General features: G+C 34.1%; 1 long non-coding RNA gene across 1 annotated transcript in view; it reads right to left on the bottom strand.

The window, feature by feature from the left end:
- Nucleotides 1-407: 407 nt before the first annotated feature.
- LOC128247695 (uncharacterized) overlaps nucleotides 408-7,014 on the bottom strand; it is a 170,482-nt gene continuing 163,875 nt past the window's right edge. The window contains exon 3 of the long non-coding RNA XR_008264062.2: nucleotides 408-1,276. This is a non-coding gene — a long non-coding RNA (uncharacterized LOC128247695). The remainder of the gene's footprint in view (nucleotides 1,277-7,014) is intronic.

Raw genomic sequence — 7,014 nt, 5'->3', positions numbered from 1 at the left:
ATGGGAAAGGGGAAGGAGGAGTGTACTGTCTCGTGAAAACCTTTTACTTTCTCGTCGTCGATATTGGAAGAAAATTCTTACGAGACACGCCTATGATTCTACACATAGCGATCTCACAAATGTAACAAATGTGATGAGCGCATGCGTGTGTGTGTGTGTGTGTGTGTGTGTGTGTGTGTGTGTGTATGGGTGTGGGTGTGTGTTCGTGCGTGCTCGTGTATATGCATCCATGTGTGTGTAAATGTTTGTATATATATAGATATGTGTGTGTATACATATAGGCACACATATATGTATACAAATATATAGATACATATAAGCTTGTGAGATATATATATATATATATATATATATATATATATATATGTATATGTATGTATGCATGTATGTATGTATATAGGCACACACATACGTATGTATACGAGCTTGTGTCTATATAGAGTGAATGAGAATATGTTTTGTATAAAATCAACGATATAATTAAATAAAATAAATTAGCAAAGAGAATTCGATTGAAATTTTTTTTTCTAAGAAATAACTAAATGTAGGGAACAAGAGCGTAATATGGGGAAAAATTGATTCTTCGATTCTTAGTACAAAGAGATAAGTTTGATAACCTGACATCAGGTGCAACAGTTCTTGGTAACACAGCGAATTATAGAATTCTTGACAATGTTCTTTCAAAAAATACTTTTAAAAATTAAATACATGTGTATGCTTGTGTGTGCAAGTATACATGTACGTTTATATTTGTACATTGTTGTATATTTATACATGGCCATGTGGACCTAGGTATGGATGTTTTGCACGATGTTTTTGCTTAGAGAAGAAAGATGTACTCAATACATAAAACAGTGCTTGTATCTTTATTCAATGCTAAGAAAAATAAAATATTCAAAACGTCGTTTTGTATTGTGCATGTATGCATTTAATGTATGTATCTATGTTCTTTCTCCTCTTTATGTTCTGAGTTCAAATTCCACCTAGGTCGACTTTGACTTTCATCCTTTCGGGGTCGATAAATTAAGTACCAGTGAAACACTAGAGTCGATGTAATCGACTAGTCCCTTCCTCCAAATTAGTAGAAAGAATTCTTCTTCTTCTTCTTCTTCTTCTTCTTCTTCTTCTTCTTCTTCTTCTTCTTCTTCTTCTTCTTCTTCTTCTTCTTCTTCTTCTTCTTCTATTTGAACACTATGCAAATATCCTTTAAAAATCTTTTCTTTTAATTTTTCCAAAATTTAATTGTTTTCCATATGGAACAGCAATATTGTACAACCTGTAAAATATAACACAAGAATGAATTTGACTGAAATATGTAATGGAAAAAAAACACGTTTTTGGTGGAAAAAATTTTATCAGCAGGGATGTTTGAAAATTGTAATTATCGAGAAAACGATGTTACTAAACTTATGGAAGCCAGCACAAAACTTCAAAAGATAATTCAATTATTGCTAAGACAAGACGTTTGCTACATCCATAAATTTAAGTAGTCACATGATAAATTAAACAGCCGGATTTTAAAGAAAATTACAGAATTTGGAAGCACAAATTTGAATCCAAGTAATAATACAAAACTCACTCCTGTGGTTTGAGTTATATCAATGGGTCATATTTTCTGTATCTAATATCATTCAGTGCACATTTGCGTAAATGCCACGCACGGCACCCGAATACGCCATGGAAATATTTAATATAAAATCGAGCAACACGAAACACAGTTACATTCAAGCGATGCATACTAATGCCAACAACCTTAAGAGCTACTAAGATTTCAAGACGTCTTTTTATTTATTTTTAATTATTATCATTTATTTTTTTTTTTTAGAAAAGTATTTGCACATTCGAAACATCCTGGTGCAAAAGAAGAACACAGATAATAATAGAGGTGAGACAATAGAATTACAACTAACCATGATTTATTTTCGAAATAGCCGGTATAAACTACGTTGCCGCACTTGATGCTGCTGCAGTAGTAGTAGTAGTAGTAGTAGTAGTAGTAGTAGTAGTAGTAGTAGTAGTAGTAGTAGTAGTAGTAGTAGTAGTAGTAGTAGTAGCAGAAGTAAGAGCAGTAGTAGTAGTAGTAGTAGTAGTAGTAGTAGTAGTAGTAGTAGTAGCAGCATTAGTAGTAGCAGCAACACCAGCAGCACTTGCACCAGCAGCACTTGCACCAGCAGCACTTGCACCAGCAGCAGTAGCAGCAGTAGCAATAGTAGTAGTAGTAGTAGTAGTAGTAGTAGTAGTAGTAGTAGTAGTAGTAGTAGTAGTAGTAAGCTCCGTAAACCTCTGATAAATCACTGTAAACTAGTGTATTTTTAAATTTAAAACAACGGTTTGCAACAACAGCGATGAAAATTTCTACAACATGAAAGTAAAATATAACAAAGCTACAAAAACAAAAATTAAATAAAAACAAAAAGCAAAACAAACTTTTACAATATACACAGGGAAAAAGAAAAGAAGAGGACACCTAACAATAACGATGGCGACCACAGCAACGATAGCGTCATCAACGACAAATATAACAACAATAAATACATACAAAAAACAATAACAAAGGCAACCAGAAAGCAGATAAAGAATCGGTAAGAACGAAGACAAGGAAAACAGCAAGAAGAATAATTTCAAGCCAAGAAAAAAGAGCAACAACTGAAATCCAAAATTGGAAGATAACATCAACAACAATAAAAAAACAAACATTCAACAGCAAATATAACCGGAAGTGAGGCAATAACTCGAATATGAATTGGAAATAACATTTACTGGGGGGTTTTTTCCTTCATTTTGTTGTCTTTTTGTTTTTCCAATTCAGATTCTAAAATTCCGAAATATTTCTATTTTCTAACCATTTTTGATAACCATTTCTTTTTATTCCTTTCCTAACCATCTCCATCTATTTTCCAACCATTCCTAACCAATTTAAATCCTCTTCTAACCATTTACTGTGCAATTTTTTTTTTTTTTTTTTTTTGCCAAACTATTTTGGAACCACTTTCGAATTGTATTGCAACCAAAAATAATTACATTTCAAATTTTATGCCACCTTATAAGTTTTCATCTTTCGTTTTACTCTTTATATCCAGAGCTTCATCAAAATTACGAAAATAACTACATTAATTTATTAGCGCTCAATTAAGCCACACAATTACTGGTATGAATATAGCTTTTTTACAATTTTATTTTAGCGATGTATTTGTTTATTCGTTTATTTTTTGAAAAATTCATTTTAATAAATTAATTGCTATATTTAAGCGTAATTTTAATTCTACAACGTCCAGCTTCCGGCCAAGAGATGCTCCAACGTATTTTCATTGGTTTTCTGAATATTTTTTTTATTCCTCAGTCCCTTTTATTTATTTTTTTTTTTTTCGTTATTTTTATATTACGTTTCTCTTATGCCGTTTTATTACCTCTTTTTGTGGTGGGGCGGGGAGAGAGAGGAATTTTTGCGAAATGCTCAATTATAAACACATCACCAGCTCCCTCTACCGATTAAATCTTCTCACCGTATTCAAAAGAGTAAGATACACCAGCATGGAAGAATGGATGTACGTTGACAAAGAAATCTCTCTCCCTCACTCTCTCTCTTTCTCTCTCTCTCTCTCTCTCTCTCTCACTCTATCTATCAATCTATCTATCTCTATCTATCTAACTATCGCTCTCTCTCTCTCTATCTATCTATCTATCTGTCACTTTCTATCTATCTATGTATCTATCTATCAGTCCATCTATCCATCGGTCTATATATATATATATATATATATATATATATATATATGTATATCTATCTATCTCGCCTCTCGATATTTATCTACCTTTCTATTTATCAATATATCTTCAATCTGTCTATTTTTGCAACTTTCAAATCTCTCTATAATACACCTTTTGTTGCATATGTGTGCACGAAACAGTATGCCTGTGTGTCAGTGTGTATTGCTGATCTAATCATGCTAATTTACGGCACCCCGATATGAGTTTCAATGCTTCCTTACACTACAACGTGTACTGGCCACATATGACACGGTATACATATGTGTATATATATATATATATATATATATATATATATATATATATATATATATATATATATATATATATATATATATATATATATACATATATACTTATGTGTGTGTGTATAAGTGTATAGGTGTTTGTGTATGCAAGTGTGTGTGAAAGAAATTGTATTGAGAGAGGAAGTGATTGATTGAGAGATATAGATAGATATACACAGAGCGAAAGAGATTTCTATAGAAGCTACATTTCTTAAGAGGACACAGCAAAAATGATATTTAATTAATTTAGTGAAATTATAATAAGAAAAAAGCTGTTATTAGTGGCAACATAAATTCTTATAGGGAGAAAACAAGGGAAAGAACCCCAAAACTGTCTAATCCCGAAATATATTGCCAAAGAATCCTAATCATATTCTATCTTGTGAAACACTCGTACATGGCGGTTGCTCAACTGGATAATAATCTTACATATAATAAAACGAAATGTGTAACTTTTGCCGGTCACGCCAGACAGAAAGGGTAAAGCGCAAATTGGACTAGTGCGAAATTTGAACTCTGGGCGTAAAAACGAGCAAAATGCCACAAAGCGTTCTGCCTACTGTGCTAACGATTCCGCCAAGAAGAAGGAGGAGGAGGAGGAGGAGGAGGAGGGGGAGGAGGGGAGGAGGAGGAGGGGAGGAAGAGGAGGAGGAGGAGGAGAAGAAGAAGAAGAAGAAGAAGAAGAAGAAGAAGAAGAAAAGAGAAATGTTACATTATTCGCGTGAAGAATGTATTTGCTGGAATAAATTGTAAATTGTGAAGAAGGGAAAAGAGTGAATTGACAAGTTCTGCATAAACCACAACAACAACAACAACAACGACAACAACAATAACAACAACACCAAACCAATTAACAATAACAAGAGCACGAACAACATTGACAAAACAAGAGCAAAATCTAAAATAAAATGTAACACCACTAACAACAACAACAACAACAACAATATTAGGAACAACAATGAAATCGGCATCAGCAACAACAACAACAACACCAACAACAACGGCCTGAATTCAGAAAGCAATGAATTAACAAGTCTAGTTAAGAAAGACACCAACAACAACAGCAACAACAGCAAGGAATAAGCCTCAGCAGACGAGAGTAAACTTTTGAAAATTACCATTTTTCACCTAAGGGCTTGTGTTGGGAATGTTGTGGAATTCTTGTAGAGAAAATGCGTTCTGTTTGTTTTTCTGTTTCTGTTTGTGCGTGCGTGTTTTCGTATGTGTTACTGCGTTAGTATGTGGATGTGTGTGTGTGTGTATATATATATGTGGCGGGTGGGGGGGGGGGGGGGTAATTGTATGTATGGGTGCGTGTGTGCATGCTTGAGATTGTGCATATGTGTGTGTTTTGTTATTTTTCCTCTCTCCCCAATTCGATGCACTTTTGTATAAACACGCATATTGATTGGTAAAGAGATAGATAGATAGATAGATAGATAGATAGATAGATAGATAGATAGATAGATAGATAGATAGGTCTGTGTTTAAATATATGCTTGCGTATATATTTGCGCACATATACACACGTATGAATTAAAATATAATTGTGTGCTTATATATATATATATATATATATATATATATATATATATATATATATATATATATAGTCAAAGAGAAATATCAATATTTCTAAGTTTCTCTAAAGGAGACTACGGCAGCGGTACTGGATATTAATAGTTATCGCCCAGCCAACATGGCAGTCCAAAAGCATTCGTCCTACCTTTTGAACTGCCATGTTGGCTTGGCGATAACTATTAACATATATATATAATGAAAGCATAATTACATTGTGATTAGTTTCATTAAAACCTGAATCGAATTGAAGACTAACTCAGAGTTTCATCCAACGATTGAAGGCGGGAAGCGACATCATAATAAATAAACAAAAATGTTTGTAAATTCACCGAAATACAATTGCTCCTCTCTCGTTCAGACTTATTACCAATAACTGCTTCTTTGTTTGTTTATACAGATATAAGTGAACATGAAAAGTTGAGACCCATCCATGCAAGAATCGAAGAAATTATCACGCATATAATAATGACAATTGAATAAATGATTGTGTGACAACTATTTCTAAAGCGTTTCAGATAATCAAATGTCGATTCATTGTTTACTAATGGTATTTCAATGTGTTTGCTTTCTTTATTATTATTCGCTAATCCATTTAGTGCAGTACCAAAAAATACCAACGCCATCAATACCACCGCTACGAGTCTTTATGTGATCGAGTGAACTTCCAAGAAATAACAACTCAATAACCCTCAAATCACTTGCAAAGTTCTTAAATCATGGCTAAATTTTCGAGGTGGTTGCCAAAGTGATGATTTTGCTCATAGGTATATCCGATCGGAGTTTAACTGGAGATAATCAGCAACATCAACGAAAAGAGCAACAACGGTAACATCAATGCAGCCATAAATACCACCACTGCTATCACTATCACCACCACCACCACAACCACAACCACAACCACTTCAAGAACCACCGCCAGAATTGTCATTATAGCGCTGCGCTCATTGTCACGTAATCGTTTTAATACTTTAACAAAAACACCGATAGAGTCATCAACGCCGACGCCATCACTGCGATTGTCTTGGTAATTACAAGACATTTCCACCAAGCAACAATATCTTCTCTACTCCCACCACGACTATCACGTCGACCACATACCATTAACATCCCCGCTTTTACTACTACTACTACTACTACTACTACTACTACTACTACTACTAACACAACTACCCCTACCACCATCTCCATCACTACTACTACTACTACTACTGCTGCTGCTACTACTACTACTACTACTACTGCTTCTAGTGCTGCTACTACTACTGCTACTACTACTATCAACATAATCTGTACGATCACAAAAGAGGCCATTATCACCCCCCCCCCCACACACACACACATAATAGCCACCATACCATCCGTACCATCGCCACCGACA

This window comes from Octopus bimaculoides, chromosome 4 (genome assembly GCF_046866305.1).
Source record: "Octopus bimaculoides isolate indiv1 chromosome 4, ASM4686630v1, whole genome shotgun sequence".
In the NCBI taxonomy this organism is placed as follows: Eukaryota; Metazoa; Mollusca; class Cephalopoda; order Octopoda; family Octopodidae; genus Octopus; species Octopus bimaculoides.
This window is presented reverse-complemented; position numbering and strand designations above follow the sequence as displayed.